This window comes from Ceratotherium simum, chromosome 5 (assembly GCF_057802395.1).
Source record: "Ceratotherium simum simum isolate JZ-2026a chromosome 5, ASM5780239v1, whole genome shotgun sequence".
Taxonomy (NCBI): Eukaryota; Metazoa; Chordata; class Mammalia; order Perissodactyla; family Rhinocerotidae; genus Ceratotherium; species Ceratotherium simum.
Genome location: NC_141904.1, coordinates 77579247 through 77597133, shown reverse-complemented (window position 1 = coordinate 77597133; position 17887 = coordinate 77579247). Strand labels below are relative to the sequence as shown.

At 36.5% G+C, this 17887-nt stretch overlaps 1 long non-coding RNA gene across 2 annotated transcripts in view; it reads left to right on the top strand.

Moving 5' to 3' along the window:
• Positions 1-17887, top strand: part of LOC147917093 (uncharacterized) — a 91892-nt gene that overhangs the window by 37524 nt on the left and 36481 nt on the right. The gene's annotated exons all lie outside the window — the stretch shown is intronic.

The following is a 17887-nucleotide window of genomic DNA, read 5'->3' as shown; positions in this document are numbered from 1 at the left end:
TATCCAGTACATATTTGGTGGTGATGATAATGATGATGTTAGTGATGATTAAATCACCACATGAATACCTTATACTTTTGGATGGCCTCTGCTTAAAGTTACTTTCCTAGAAATGGTGGACCCTCAGGGATGCTCTTCCTATGGCCCAGTGACCTGGGTATTGGCCTATTTTTTAATGGAGGTACTCTGACACTGCTTATACACCTCTTTTTGCTGACTGTCCTTTCTCAGATTATTATGCTGACTGAGAAAGTATAACACAGAAATGGTATGTATGAAGTCATTTTCATTTATGCTAGTTCTATTGAGTTCTTCTGGATGTAGGAATTTAAGTGTTTTTCATTTTTAGTTCAATTCAAGCCCTACTGTGTTGGTCTATTCTCCTTTACTAACCTGGATAGCATCCCTGCCTTTCCTATCTCCTACTTCTTTTCCTCCAGTTCCTTCTATCCTTATTAGGTCTGGGTCTCTCTATGTGCTGTAAATCATAACCTGTGGTTCTTTTCCTCTCATTAGTCCTCATTTTTTTCTGTGCTCTCTCTCTTGGGTAGTCTTTCTCCTTGGATCTAAAGAGTTACAACTGGTTCTTAATTTAATGTTAAGCATACTATTTTTATATAATTATGATATATATTGATGAGGTAATAGAAGGAAACCCAGGCTTTTGGTAAAGGAGACCTGGGTATTTTGGTTTTGCTTTTGTTCTGTAACTATTTGAATTTCATTTTTCTCTTTTATGAAATAATGTGATTGGATTGTATCAGTGGTTCCCAAACCTGCTTGTGCTTCAGCATCACGCAAGGAACTTGATCAAAATACAGAGGGCCAGTCTCACTTTACTCCAGAACTAGTGTGTCTCTTTTGGGAATGGGGGAGAGGAGAGTTTATTTTAAGCCAGTTCCACATGTAATTAGATTGCATATCAAAGTTTGGGAACCACTGGATTAGATTACCTCCAAGATATTTTCCAGTTCTAAAATTATGTGTCTGATATTTTACCTCATCTTTCTTTGCCTTCCATCTTCCCCACTTTCTATCAGAAAGTCCTGAAGGCTGCAAGTTTGAACTTATTCAAGACAATGGAGGATTATTGTTATGTCCAGATTTATATAATTATCTTGTTAAGGTTTCTGAACACTGCTGTGTTTTACAAAATGATTCAATTTAATGCAATGACTAATAATAAAATGCACAGTGTTACAATTAATCCTAGAAAATATAAAACCACTAAAGACAGACATACACTATTACTCTATAGCCTTTGAAACCATTATTGGTAAATAAGAAAACAAAAAGAAATAGCTTGTTGCTTCCAAGAACTATGCGAAATTTATGATATGGCATATATGTCTAGTTCCTGTAATCAAGTATATGTTATAATCATAGATTGTGAGTTTTAGAAAGAACCTAGAAATCATCTGCATTTTACAAATGAAGAAGGGGGAGACTCCAAGAGCTTAAGTCCTTCATCCAATGAGTGGCAGAGCTGGTGTTACAAATGATTTCTACAGGGATAGAGTTTCCTCTTTTATTTTCTTCTTAAAATGGAAAAAAATAGGACTATTCCTACACCAAAGTATTGGTGGAATGTTCTACTGATTTTTTGTAATTTCAATTATTTTATTGAGGTCATACCTCAATTTATTTTTATAACATTGTGTAATTTCACGTGTACATTGTTGTTTATCAGTTTCTGTATAGACAGCATTGTGCTCAACACCAATGGTCTATTTTTATCCATCACTATACATATGTACCCCTTTACCCCTTTTGCCCACCCTCAACCCCCTTCCTCTCTGGTAATGACTAATCTGTTCTCTTTATCCATATGTTTGTTTATCTTCCACATATGAATGAAATCATGTGGTGTTTGTCTTTCTCTGTCTGGCTTATTTTGTTTAACGTCGTACCCTCAAGGTCCATCCATGTTGTCACATATGGGATGATTTTGTCTTTTTTTTTTATGGCTGAGTAGTATTCCAGTGTGTGTGTGTGTGTGTGTGTGTGTGTATACACACACCACATCTTCTTTATCCTTTCATCAGTTTATGGGCACTTGGGTTACTTCCATGTCTTGGCTATTGTGAATAATGCTGCAGTGAACATAGGAGTACATAAATCTCTCTGAATTGTTGATTTCAAGTTCTTTGGATAAATACCCAGTAGTGGGATAGCTGGATCGTGTGGTAGTTCTCTTCTTAATTTTTTGAGAAATCTCCATACTGTTTTCCATAGTGGCTGCACCAGTTTGCATTCCCACCAGCAGTGTCTGAGGGTTCCCTTTTCTCCACATCCTTTCCAACATTTGTTAGTTTTTGTCTTGGTAATTATAGCCATTCTGACAGGTGTAAGGTGATATCTCATTGTAGTTTTGATTTGCATTTTCCTGATAATTAGTGATGTTGAACATTTTTTCGTGTGCCTGTTGGCCATCTGTATATCTTCTTTGGAAAAATATCTGTTTATATCCTCTGCCCATTTTTTGATCGGGTTGTTCACTTTTTTGTTGTTGAGTTGTATGAGTTCTTTATATATTTTGGAAATTAATGCTTTGTTGGATATATGATTTGCAAATATTTTCTCCCAGTTGCTGGGTTGTCTTTTTGTTTTGTTTATGGTTTCCTTTGCCTTGCAGAAGCTTTTTAGTCTGACGTAGTCCCATTTGTTTATTTTTTCTTTTGTTTCCCTTGCCTGAGTAGACATGGTAGTCAAAAAGGTGCTGCTAAGACCGATGTTAAAGAGTGTACTGCCTATATTTTCTTCTAGGAGTTTTATGATTTCAGGTCTTACATCCAAGTCTTTAATCCATTTTAAATTAATTTTTGTGTATGATATAAGATAAGGGTCTACTTTCACTCTTTTGCATGTGGCTGTCCAGCTTTCCCAACACCATTTATTGAAGAGACTTTCCTTTCTTCTTTGTATGTTCTTAGCTCCTTTGTCGAAGATTAACTGTCCGCAGATGTGTGGTTTTATTCTGGGCTTTCAATTCTGTTCCATTGATCTGTGTGTCTGTTTCTGTGCCAATACCATGTTGTTTTGTTTACTATAGCTTTGCAGTATATTTTGAAGTCAGAGATTGTGATGCCTCCAGCTTTGTTCTTTTTTCTCAAGATTGCTTTGGCTATTCGGGGTCTTTTGTTGTTCCATATAAATTTTAGGATTCTTTGTTCTATTTCCATGAAGAATGTCATTGGGATTCTGATTGGGATTGCATTAAGTTTGTAGATTGCTTTAGGTAACGTGGACATTTTAACTGTGGTTTTTTTTTTTTCTTTTTGGTAAAGAAGCTTGGCCCTGAGCTAAGGTCCTTTGCCAATCCTCCTCTCTTTTGCTGAGGAAGATTAGCCCTGAGCTAACATCTGTGCCCATCTTCCTCTATTTTGTATATGGGATGCTGCCACAGCATGGGTTGACAAGAAGTGCATAGGTCCGTGCCCGGGATCCAAACCTGTGAACCCTGGGCCGCTGAAGCAGAGTGTGTGAATTTAACCACTGCACCACTGGGCCAGCCCCACATTTTAACTATGTTTATTTTTCCAATCCATGAGCATGGAATATCTTTCCATTTCTTTATGTCTTCTTCAATTTCTTTCGATAGTGTCTTATAGTTTTTAGTGTATAGGTCTTGCACCTCCTTGGTTAAATTTATTCCAAGATGTTTTATTCTTTTTGTTGCTATTGTAAATGAGATTGTATTCTTGACTTATGTTTCTGCTAGTTCGTTATTAGTGTATAGAAATGCAACTGATTTTTGTAGGTTGATTTTGTACCTTGCAGCTTTGCTGTAGTTGTTGGTTATTTCCAATAGTTTTCTCGTGGATTCTTTAGGGTTATCTATCCGTAGAATCATGATGTCTGCAAACAGCAAGGGTTTCCCCTCTTCCTTTCCAATTTGGATACCTTTTATTTCTTTTTCTTGCCTAGTTGCTCTGGCCAAAACCTCCAGTACTCTGTTGCATGGGAATGGTGAGAGTGGGCATCCTTGTCTTGTTCCTGTTTTCAGAGGGGTGGCTTCCAGTTTTTCACCGTTAAGTATGATGTTGGCTGTGGGTTTGGCATATATGGCTTTTATTATGTTGAGGTACTTTCCATCTATACCCATTTTATTGAGAGTTTTTATCATAAATGGATGTTGGATCTTGTCAAATGCTTTCTCTGCATCTATTGAGGTGATCATGTGGTTTTTATTCCTCATTTTGTTAATGTGGTGTATCACATTGATTGATTTGCAAATGTTGAACCATCCCTGTGTCCTTGGTATAAATCTCACTTGATCATGGTGTATGATCCTTTTAATGTATTGCTATATTTGCTTTGCCAATATTTTGTTGAGGATTTTTGCATCTATGTTCATCAGCGACATTGGCCTGTAATTTTCATTCTTTGTGTTGTCTTTATCTGGTTTTTGTATCAGGGTAATGTTGCCTTATAGAATGAGGAAGTGTTCTGTCTTCTTCAATTTTTTGGGATAGTTTGAGAAGGATAGGTATTAAATCTTCTTTGAAAGTTTGGTAGAATTCTCCAGAGAAGCCATCTGGTCCTGGACTTTTGTTTTTTGGGAGGTTTTTGATTACTGTTTCAGTGTCTTGTGATTGGTCTATTCAGATTCTCTATTTCTTCTTGATTCAGTTTTGGGAGGTTGTATGAGTCTAAGAATTTATCCCTTTCTTCTAGGTTATTCAATTTGTGGGCATATAGTTTTTCATAGTATTCTCTTATAATCCTTTGTATTTCTGTGGTTTCCATTGTAATTTCTCCTCTTTCATTTCTAATTTTCTTTATTTGAGCCTTGTCTCTTTTTCTCAGTGAGTCTGGCTAAGTGTTTGTCAATTTTGTTTATCTTCTCAAAGAACCAACTCTTAGTTTCATTGATCCTTTCTACTGTTTTTTTAGTCTCTATTTCATTTATTTCTGCTCTAGTTTTTACTTCCCTCCTTATGCTGACTTTGGGCTTTGTTTGTTCTTCTTTTTCTAATTCTGTTAAGTGTAGTTTAAGATTACGTATTTGAGATTTTTCTTGTTTGTTGAAGTGGGCCTGTACTGTCCGCTTAGAATCGCTTTTGCTTCATCCCATAAGAGTTGGTGTGTAGTATTTTCGTTTTCATTTGTCTCCAGGTATTTTTTGATTTTTCCTTTGATTTCTTCATTGATCCAGTGGTTGTTCAGTAACATGTTGTTTAGTCTCTGCATATTTGTGGCTTTCACAGCTTTTTTCTTGTAGTTGATTTCTAGTTTCATAACATTGTGGTCAGAAAAGATGCTTGATATGATTTCAATCTTCTTTAATTTATTGTGGCTTGCCTTGTTTCCCAACATATGGTCTATCTTTGAGAATGTTCCATGGGCACTTGAGAAGAATGTGTATTCTACTGTTTTTGGATGGAGTGTTCTATATACATCTATTAATTCCATCTGATCTAGTTTTTCATTTAATTCTACTATTTCCTTGTTGGCTTTCTGTCTGGATGATCTATCCATTGATGTAAGTGGGGTGTTGAGGTCCCCTACTATTATTGTGTTGCTGTTAATTTCTCCCTTTAGGTCAGTTAATAGTTGCTTTATATACTTTGGTGCTCCTGTATTAGGTGCATATATGTTCGTAAGTGTTATGTCTTCTTGGTGGACTGTCCCCTTTATCATTATTTACTGCCCCTCTTTGTCTCTCATTGTCTTTCTTATCTTGAACTCTGCTTTGTCTGATATAAGTATGACAACACCTGCTTTCTTTTGTTTGCCATTTTCTTAGAGTATCATCTTACATCCCTTCACTCTGAGCCTGTTTATCTTTAGAGCTGCGATGTGTTTCCTGGCGTCAGTATATTATTGGGTCTTGTTTTTTGATCCATCCAGCTACTCTGTGTCTTTTGATTGGAGAATTCAATCCATTTACATTTAGAGTGATTATTGATATATGAGGGCTTAATACTGCCATTTTATTTCTTGTTTTCTAGTTATTCTATATTTCCATTGTTTCTCTTTCCTTGTATTTCTGACTGCTATTTCAGTTTGGTGGTTTTCTGTGATGGTTTTCTCACTTTTCTCTTTTTTTATGAATTGTGGCTCTGCTCTGATTTTTTTGTTTAGTGGTCACCAAGAGATTTGTATAAAAGATCTCGTAGATGAGATAGTCCATTTTCTAGTAGCATCTTGTCTCCCTTAGCCTAGGCAGATTCCATCCTTTTCCTCTTCCCCTTCTGAGTTATTGTCACAAATTATTCTGTTTTGTTTTGTGAGTTTGTGACTAAATTGAAGTGTTTATAGTTGCTTTTGATGCTTTCCTTCCCTTTATCTTTTATGTTATAGTTAAGTGTTTGCTAACCTGTTCTATTAGAGAGCTGCAATTTTCTGATTTTTTCTATTTATCTCCTTGCTCAAAGCTTTGTAAACCTTTGCTTTTTTGTTTCAAGTATGAGGGCGTCCTTCAACACTTCTTGTAAGGGAGGTCTAGTGGTGATGAATTCCCTCAGCCTTTGTTTATCTGGGAAATCTTTTATTTCTCCATTGTCTGTGAAGTATAGTTTTGCTGGATAGAGTATTCTTGGCTGAAAGTTTTCTTTTAATGTTTTGAATATGTCATTCCATTCTCTTCTAGCCTGTGAAGTTTCTGCTGAGAAATCCGCTGAAAGCCTGATAGTGGTTCCTTTGTAGGTTATTTTCTTCAGCCTTGCTGCCCTTAATATTTTTTCTTTGTCATTGACTTTTGCCAGTTTTGCTATCATATGCCTTGGAGATGGTCTTTTTGTATTGATTTAAAAAGGAGTTCTGTTGGCTTCATGTACTTGTAAGTCCAGTTCCTTCCCCAGGTTTGGGACGTTCTCAGCTATTACTCTTTGAACAAGCTCTCTGCTCCTGTCTCCCTCCCTTCTCTCTCTGGAGTACTTATAATCCTTATGTTGCTTTTCTAGTTGAGTAGGATATTTGTTGAAGAATTTATTCATTTTTTAAACATCTTAGTTCTCTCTCCTCCTCCACCTGAAGCATTTCTATATTTCTATCGTCTAAATCACTAATTCTGTCCTCTATAATTTCAGATTTATTATTTAAGGATTCTAGATTATTTTTTATCTCGTTAATTGTGCTCTTCATCTCCAGAATTTCTGTTTGTTTTTTTTTTAGAGTTTCAATTTCTTTGGTGAAGTATTCCTTCTGCTCATTAATTTTATTCCTGAGCTCATTGAACTGTCTTTTTGAGTTTTTTGGTAACTTGTTGAGTTTCTTTATGACAACTATTTTGAATTCTCTGTCATTTAGATTTTAAATTTCTGTGACTTCAGGATTGGTTTCTGGAGACTTGTCATTTTTCTTCTGCACTGAAGTGTTACTATAGTTTTTCATGGTGTTTGATGAACTGATCCTTTGCTGGGGCATTACTAGAAGCATTAGGTCACAGATCCCACCTGCCATCTCTGGGGGTGGGGTAGGGGCAGGAGCTGTGTTTTCTGAACCCACGCTACTCGGTGGAGAGCGTTCTCATGGGTGGTGCTGATGCAGCATGGTGGGCACTCCCATGGCTGGGCTGCAACTCCAAAAGCATTCACACATGGGCCTGGCTCTCCCTTGCCTCCTTTTTCAGTCACGTGCCAGCTGCTGCGTGAGGACCTGTGACTTAAATCGCTGCTGGGGAGGGGAGGGATCTGCTCACCTCTTTCCACTGCTTCCCAGGGATCCAGTCCCCCCATCTTCACATGTATGGCTATGTGGATCTCTCAGTCGTCCTGTTGTGCTTTGTAGGGAATCCTCTGTTGGTTAATAAATGTCCATTTAGTTGTAACTTAGGGGGAAGAGACTAAGGGAACAACTCAGCCACCATGATTCTGACATCACTCTCTACTGATTTTTGATTATGCTTAAAAGTTCTCATTTCTCATAGTAAAAGACATAGTTACATTTTTTTCATGTAATAATAGTATTTAGGGAAATCATTTAAACATTTATTATTTGGTGAGTCATGTAATGCTTTTCAGGCTATTTATTCATTTACGTCAACTTGCGTATTCACAATGTGCTGCCATATAGCCTCAGTTTTAGGAAATGAAATAAATAGTATGTTCTGCCCATTCCTGCAGCAATTAAGCATCCTTGTTGTCTCCTGTATAAGATCATTTCAAATCTCTTGTCAGAGAATGATGTTGAGCCTGGTCAATGAATTTCACCAGGGGATTTGAGATCTGGGAAAAATTAGTGCCCCATGCTTGAACCCATGAACTTGGGAGCCCAACAGATCAGAGTTCAAATATTTTATTCGGCATGTATAAGGTAACCAGAACCACAGTGAAATGAAACTGATTTGGGAAATTAGCTTCCTGGGAGATATTTAAGGATACATATGCTCTTAGGAGTCTAGGACATGAGCAGAAACAAACCAATATGATTTTTTCTGTTCTTGTTCTGAAGCTGCTGTTTCTGCTCCTTCTGACCTTTACACCATAGGTGCTTGGCTAGATGACATTTGCTGATTTCAGCAATAGACTTCTTATATAAGGAACTATGTTAGATGTATTCCCAACCAACATTTTGCTTGTCTCTTCTGCCTCAGAGAATTCTGATTTTGTCCAAATGTCCACCCCTGCTCCCCAGAGCTATGTGCATTAGAGGAAGTTGTCTCCATTGGTAGTTACAGCAGGTAGATCCTGATTAGACTGAGCCAGTCATGATTCCAAATGGATCACTTGCTAGTTATTGGTTTAGGGGCAACATGTAGTTTGTTTTGGCCAATAAGATGTCAGGGAAGGTCTGTTGGGGTGGAAAGGGGCATTCTGGGATAGGTTTTCTTGTTCTTATGAAAGATACACCAGAAGAGACCATCCCTTTTCTGCCTCTTCACATTGTCCTATTTGTATGTTCTATCTGGAACTATTTTCTGTTTTACCACAAGCCTAAGGATGAAGCCAACAAAGAGAAGAGGAGAAGCAAGATAATCACAGAGAAGTGGAGCTGGAGCTCCGATCATACAAACTTGGAATTGTTCTACCTCTCAACTTCCCTGTATAGGAGACAATACATATAATTATTTCAACACATTGAATCAGTCTGTACTTGCAGCTGAAGTCATTCTAATGGCTAGATCTCTACTGTATCTATTATTCTAGCATGCTCACAGGCTCTTTTTCTACTTGCTCACAGCACAAAGTGAGACTAGAATATAATGACAAGGATGTGCAGTGCGGAGAATTATTTATTATTTATTTATTTATTATTGTGGTCACATTGGTTTATAACATTATATAAATTTCAGGTGTACATCATTTTATTTCACTCTCCATGTAGATTGCATCATGTTCACCACCCAAAGACTAATTACCATCCATCACCATACACATGTGCCTAATCACCCCTTTTGTCCTCCTCTCTCCCTCCTTCCCCTCTGGTAACCACCAATGCAATCTCTGTCTCTATGTGATTATTTGTTGTTTTTATCTTCTATTTATGAGTGAGATCATATGGTATTTGACTTTCTCCCTCTGACTTATTTTGTTTAGCATAATACCCTGAAGGTCCATCCATGTGGTCAAAAATGGCAGGATTTCATCCGTTTTTATGCCTGAGTAGTATTCCATTGTGTATATATACCACATCTTCTTTTTCCATTCATCCCTTGATGGGCACCTAGGTTGCTTCCAAGTCTTCCAAGTCTGCAGTGAATAATGCTGCAGTGAACATAGGGGTGCATGTATCTTTACACATTCATGTTTCCATGTTCTTTGGATACTCAGCAGTGGAATAGCTGCTTCATATGGTATTTCTACTCTCAATTTTTTGAGGAGTCTCCATACTGTTTTCCCTAGTGGCTGCACCAGTATGCACTCCCCGAAGCAGTATATTAGAGTTCTCTTTTCTCCACATCCTCTCCAACACTTGTTGTTTCCTGTCTTGTTAATTATAGCCATTCTAATGGGCGTGAGGTGATATCTCATTGTAGTTTTTATTTGCATTTCCCTGATAATTAGTGATGTTGAACATCTTTTCATGTGCCTGTTGGCCATCTGTATATCTTCTTTGGAAAAATGTCTGTTCAGATCTTTTGCCCAGTTTTAATTAGGTTGTTAGTTTTTTTTGTTGTTGAGATGTGTAAGTTCTTTATATATTTTGGATATTAACCCCTTATCAGATATATAGTTTGCAAATATCTTCTCCCAATTGTTAGGTTGTCTTTTTGTTTTGTTGGTGGTTTCCTTTGCCGTGCAGAAACTTTTTAGTTTGATGTAGTCCCATTTGTTTATTTTTTCTATTGTTTCCCTTGCCTGGTCAGACATGGTGCTAGAAAATATGCTGCTAAGAGCAATGTGGAAGAGCATACTGCCTATGTTTTGTTCTGGAAGTTTCATGGTTTCAGGTCTTACATTCAAGTCTTTAATCCATTTTGAGTTAATTTTTGTGTATGGTGTTAGATAATGGTCTACATTGATTCTTTTGCATGTGGCTGTCCAGTTTTCCCAACACCACTTATTGAAGGGACTTCCCTTTCTCCTTTGTATGTTCTTGGCTCCCTTGTCAAAAATTACCTCTCCGTAGATGTGTGGGTTTATTTCTGGGCTCTCGATTCTGTTCCATTGATCTGTGTGTCTGTTTTTGTGCCGGTACCATGCTGTTTTGGTTACAAAGCTTTGTAGTATATTTTGAAATCAGGGAGTGTGATACTTCCAGCTTTGTTTTTTTTTTTCTCAAGATTCCTTTGTCTATTTGGGGTCTTTTGTTGTTCCATATAAATTTTAGGATTCTTTGTTCTATTTATGTGAAAAATGTTGTTGGCCTATTTGCTTGTCTTGTGGCTTTAGCCTGAGGGGCAAGTTTCAGGTTTGGCACCTAGGGGCCTACACCTAGGGGCCTACAGCTCTGCTCTCAGGAAGCGTAGGCTGGTGGACGTCATCTTTGCACTCTCCCTCTCTCTCACTACAGCTCACCAGTACCTCCCAGAAAAGAGCTTATACACTTGTCTCAAGCTGCAATTTTTGTGATTGCCATCCAGGGGACAGCTCTAGGTCACATGGCTCTGGTGGCCAGTGAGGCTTACACTTGTGGTCCCAAAGGACTGTATATATTTGCGTACTTTCAAAGCTGCTGCCTGTGGGTCTAGCTTCCAATTAGCCTGAATCTAGGTGCTGACTGAGACCCCTCCCTTTGGGACACTGACAGGTCTTGGCACACCCTCAACTGCTGGGAGCTATTAAAAATATTATAGGCTACTTGGACAATCACAAAGGTTTGAGAGACAACCAAGAATTAGGGCAGGGTTCAACAACAAGTTTCATGTCCTACATGAGGCCACTATTTCAAGACTGAGAGAGGTGGTTGTTCCATCTAACACATAGAAACAAATACAGAGAGTCAAGCAAAATGAAAAAATAGAAGAATATGTCCCAAACAAATAAACAAGACAAACCCTCAGAAAAAGAGCTTAATGAAACAGAGATGAGTATTTTAGCTGGTAAAGAGTTCAAAGTAACAATCATAAAGATGCTCACCAAACTCAGGAGAAGAATGGATGGACACAGAGAGAACTTCAACAAAGAGGTAGAAAATATAAGAACGTACCAAACAGAAGAGACAGAGCTGAAGAATACAAGAACTGAAATGAAAAATACACTAGAGGGGTTCAACAGCAGAGTAGATGAAGCAGAAGAAAAGATCAGTGAACTCAAAGACAAGGCAGAGGAACTCCCCCAATCAGAGCAGCAAAAAGAAAAAAGAATTTAAAAAAGTGAGGATAGCTTAAAGGACTTATGGGACAATATCAAGCAGACTAACATTCACATTACAGGTGTCCCAAAATGAGAAGAGAGAGAGAAAGGGGCAGAAAAATTATTTGAAGAAATAATGACTGAAAACTTCCTTAATCAAGGGAAGGAAATAGACGTCTAGATCCAGGAAGCCTAGAGGATTCCAAATAAGGTGAATCCAAAGAGACTCACACCAAGACACATTATAATTAAAATGTGTAAAGTTAAAGACAAGGAAAGAATATTAAAAGCAACAAGAGAAAAACAACTTGTAATGTTCAAGGGAACCCCCATAAGACTGTCAGCAGATTTTTCAACAGAAACTTTGGAGGCCAGAAGGGAGCATGGTATATTCAAAGTGCTGAAACGAAAAAAACTTCCAATCAAGAACATGCTACCTGGCAAAGTTCTCATTCATAATTGAATGAGAGAGAGTTTTCCAAACAAGCAAAAGCTAAAGGATTTCATTATCACTAAAATGGCCTTACAAGAAATGTTAAAGGGACTTCTTTAAGGTGAAAAGAAAAGGTGCTAATTAGTAACTAGAAAAAATATGAAAGAATAAATCTCACCAGAAAGGTAAATATATAGTAAAGGTAGTGGATTAATCACTTATAAAGCTAGTATGAAAGTTAAAAAATAAAAGCAGTAAAAATAATTGTACCTACAATAATTAGTTAAGAAATATACATGACAAAAAGATGTAAAATGTGACATCAAAAACATAAAATGTGGAGGAGGAGACTAAAAATGTAGAGCTTTAGAATGCTATCAAACTTATGTTGTTACTGTATTAAAATAGACTGTTATAGATATAATTTGTTTTATGTAAGCCTCTTGATAACCACAAAACAAAATCCTATAGTAGATACGCAAAAGATAAAGAGAAAAGAATCTAAGCATACCACTAAAGAAAGTCATCAAACCACAAAGGAATAGAGCAAGAGAAGAAGAAAGAAGAAGAAGAACTACAAAACAGCCAGAAAACAATTAACAAAATGGCAATAAATACATACCTATCAATAATTACTTTAAAAGTAAATGGAAAAATTCTTCAATCAAAAAGGCATAGAGTGGCTGAATAGATAAAAAAGTAAGATCTATCTATATGTCGCCTACAAGAGACTCACTTCAGATGTAAGGACACATACAGACTGAAAGTGAAGGGATGGAAAAAGATATTCCATGCAAATGGAATACAAAAGAAAACTTGAGTAGCTATATTTATATTAGGAAAAAAAAAGACTAAAACAAAGAATGTAGTAAGAGACAACAAAGGGCATTACATAGTGATAAAGGGGTCAGTCCAACAAGAGGGATATAACATTTGTAAATATTTATGCACCCAACATAGGAGCACCTAAATATGTAAGTCAAATATTAACAGACCTAAAGGGAGAAACAGACAGCAATACAATAATAGTAGGGGACTTTAATACCCCACTTATATCAATGAATAGATCATCCAAACAGATCAATGAGGAAACTTCACCTTAAATGACACGAGACCAGAAGGAATTAATAGATATATACAGAACATTCCATCCAAAAGCAACAGAATACAAATTCTTCTCAAGTGCACATGGAACATTATCCAGGATAGATATGTATATTAGTCCACAAAACAAGTCTTAATAAATTTACAGGGATTGAAATCATATCAAGCATCTTTTCCAGCCACAATGGTACGAAACTAGAAATCAATTACAAGAAAAAAACTGGAAAATTCACAAATATGTGGAGATTAAACAAAATGCTACTGAACAACCAAGGAGTCAAATAAGAAATCGAAGGAGAAATAAAAAAATATCTTGAGACACATCAAAATGGAAATACAACATACGAAAACTTATGGGATGCAGCAAAAGCAGTCTAAGAGGGAAGTTTCTTGCCTACATCGAGAAACAAGAAAAATCTCAAATAAACAACCTAACTGTACACCTCAGGGAACTAGGAAAAAAAAGAACAAACAAAGCCCAAAGTTAGTAGAAGGAGGGAGATAACAAAGATCAGAGCAGAAATACATGAAATATAGACTAAAAAGGCAAGAAAAGATGAAGGAAACTAAAAGCTGGTTCTTTGAAAAGATACACAAAATTTACAAACCTTTATTTAGACTCACCAAGAAAAAAAGAGAGAGGATTCAAATAAATAAGATCAGAAATGATAGAGGAGATGTTACAACTGATACCACAGAAACACAAAGACTCATAGAAGACTACTATGAACAATTATATGTCAAGAAATTGGACAACCTAGAACAAATGGATAAATTCCTAGAAATATCCAACCTACCAAAAGTGAATCATGAAGAAATAAAAAATCTGAACAGACAGATTACTGGTAAGGAGATTGAATTAGTAATCAAAAACCTCTCAACAAACAAAAGTTTGGGACCCGAAGTCTTCACTGGTGAACTCTACCAAACATTCAAAGAAGAATTAATACCAATCCTTCTCAAACTCTTCCCAAAAATCAAAGAAGAGGAAATATCTCCAAACTCATTTTATGAGGCCAATATTATCCTGATACCAAAGCCAGACAAGGATGCCACAAAAAAAAAATTTTACAGGCCAACATTCCTGATAAAGATAGCTGTAAAAATCCTCAACAAAATATTAGCAAACCAAATTCAACAGTACATTAAACAAATCATACACCATCATCAAGTGGGATTTATTCCAGGCATGCAAGGATAGTTCAACATCCACAAATCAATCAATGTGATGCACTACATTAATGAAATGAAGAATAAAAATGATCATCTCAATAAATGCAGAAAAATCATTTGACAAAATTCAACATCCATTTTTGATAAAAACTCTCAACAAAGTGGGTATATAGGGAACATACCTCAACATAATATAGGCCACATATGATGAGCCAATAGCTAACATTATTCTCAACAGTGAAAAGCTAAAAGCTTTTCCTCTAAGATCTGGAACACGACAAGAATGCCCACTCATGCCACTTTTGATTCATCGTAGTATTGGAAGTCCTGGCCAGAGCAATTAGACAAGAAAAAGAAATAAAATCAGTCCAAATTGGAAGGGAAGAAGTAAAACCGTCACTTCCTGCAGATGACACAATATTGTATACAGAAAACCCTAAAGACTGCATCAAAAAACTGTTAGAACTAGTAAAAGAATTCAGTTAAGTTGCAGGACACAAAATCAGTATACAAAAATATGTTGTGTTTCTATCCACTAATAATGAACTACCAGAAAGAGAAATTAAGAAAACAATCCCACTTACAATTGTATCAAAAAGAATAAATTACCCAGGAATAAATTTAAACAAGGAGATAAAAGACCTGTGCACTAAAAACTATAAGACATTAATGAAAGAAATTGAAGAAGACACAAATAGGTGAAAAGATATTCCATGCTCATGGATTGGAAGAATTAATACTGTTAAAATGTCCATATGTCCCAAAGCAATCTACAGATTCAATGCAATTCCTATCAAAATTCCAACGACATTTTTCACAGAAATAGAACACACAATCCTAAAATTTGTATGGAACTACAAAACATCCCGAATAGCCAAAGCAATCTTGAGAGAGAAGAACAAAGCTGAATGCATCATGCTCTCTGATTTCAAACTATATTACAAAGCTATAGTAATCAAAAACAGTATGGTATTGGTGTAAAAACAAACACATAGACCAATGGAACATGAGAGAGATCCCAGAAATAAACCTATCCATATATGTCAATTAATTTACAACAAAGGAGCCAAGAATATACAATGAGGAAAAAACAGTCTCTTCAGTAGTGCTGGGAAAACTGGATAGCCACATGCTAAAGTGTGAAACTGGACCACTATCTTACCCCATACGCAAAAATTAACTCAAAATGGATTAAAATCTTGAATGTAAGACCTGAAACCATAAAACTCCTAGAAGAAAACACAGGTGGTAAGCTGCTTGACATCAATCTTGATGATGATTTTTTTGAATCTGATACCAGAAACAAAAGCAACAAAAGCAAAAATAAATGAAACTACATCAAACTAAAAAGCTTTTGCATAGTGAAGGAAACCATCAGCAAATTGAAAAGGCAATCTACTGAATGGGAGAAAATATTTGCAAATCATATATTTGATAAGACATTAGTAACCAAAATATATAAAGGACTTATACAACTCAATAGCAAAAAAACCAAACACTGATTTAAAAATGGGGAGAGGGTCTGAATAGACATTTTTCCAAAGAAGACACACAGATGGCCAACAGGTGCGTGAAAAAGTGCTCAACATAATTAATCATCAGGGAAATGCAAATCAAAACCACATGAGATATCACCTTACACCTGTTAGAATGGCTATTATTAAAAAGACAAGAAATAGCAAATGTTGGTGAAGATATGGAAAAAAGGTAACCCTTGTGCACTGTTGGTGGGAATGTAAATTGGTGCAGCCACTATGGAAAACAGTATGGAGGTTCTTAAAAAAACTACAAATAGAAATACCATATGATCCAGCTATTCCACTTCTGAGTATTTATCCAAAGAACATGAAAACACTAATTTGAAAAGGTGTCTGCACCCTTATGTTCATTGCAGCATTATTCACAATAGCCAAGACTTAGAAGCAACCTAATTGCCCATCCACAGATGAATGGATAAAGAAGATACTACTCAGCCACAAAAAAGACAAAATCATGCCATTTGTGACAACATGGATGGACCTTGAGGGTATTTTGCTAAGTGAAATAAGTCAGACAGAGAAAGACAGATACCAAACGATTTCACTCATGTATGGAAGATAAACAAACAAACACATAGATACAGAAAACAGATTGGTCGCAACCAGAGGGGAAGGGGGTAGGGGAAGGTGAAAGGGGTAAAGGGGCACATATGTTTGGGGATGGATGGAAACTAGACTTTCGATGGTGAATGCAGTCTATACAGAAGATGAAATGTAATGATGTACACCTGAAATTTACATAATGTTATAAACCAATGTGACCTCAATAAAATAATCAAATAAAATAAATATAATGTTGGATGAGATCCTTGAACAGAGAAAGGACATTAAGTAATAATTAAGGAAATTTGAATAAAGAGTGGGCTTTAATAAGAATGTTAATAAGAATGTATTAATATTGATTCATTAATTGTGATAAATATACCCTTCTTATGTAAGATAATAATAGAAGAAAATGGATATATGGGGACTCTCTACTATCTTGACAATTTTTCTGTAAATCTAAAACTATTCTAAAATAAAAAATTTATTAAAAAGAAAAGTTGGGGTGCCCAGTGTGAGGTTCAAACCCTTCACTCCTCAGGGAGAAGCTCCGATTTGAGCTCCCTTCTGATTGTGGGTCGCCACACCTGCAGTGGAGTTTAGGGTGAGCTTGTGTCCCAGACTCTCCTACCCACTTCAATGTGGTTTTCTTCTTGTTTGCCCATATGTAGTCATTGCTCGGCCAGCCTTTAGGTTTTTTTCAGAGGAAATTGTTCCATATTTACAGTAGCTGTAGATTCAGTGTGTTTATGGAAGGATGTTAATTCAAGATCTTCCTACGTCACCATCTTTTCCTATGTTTACTTTTTCAAGAAACTACCAAACGGCTTTCCAAAGTGGCTGCACTATTTCCTGTATTTACTACCTTTGATTTTTGTAATTTTTGCAAGATTAGTTGCACCATGTTTGTTAAGAAACAGAAAATTATTCATGGCAGTATAGAGTAGTTATGTAGCAGATACTGTCATGGTACAACCAGATTCTCCTTTAGGACTGAGAGATCTTATCCCTTCAGCTTCCAGGAGCATTGCCAACTGACAGTCCTCGGGTGTCAGCCCTCTTCAGAAACTGCCCTTGGTTAAAGAGTCACCTCATTCATGACCATGGGCTCTTCCCCGGGGACAGTCGGTATCCAATGAGTGGTTGATGTGAGGCTGTGAAGGCATGATCTTCTTGCACCAACTCAGGATAATTCTGATGGTGCCATCCAGCTTCAGAGCTTTGAGGTTGATTAAGGCCCTTGTTGGAACTGCATTGCAGTCTGACCCCTGCGTTCTTTCTTCCCTTCCTCTAGAAGAAAGATCGATCCCAGAACACTCTCTAATAAACTTTCTGCACATTACTCTCCATCTCTGAGTTGGCTCTTGGAGGAAACCAGCCTTGAAAGCAATAAATTGCTACCTTTAAAATATTGT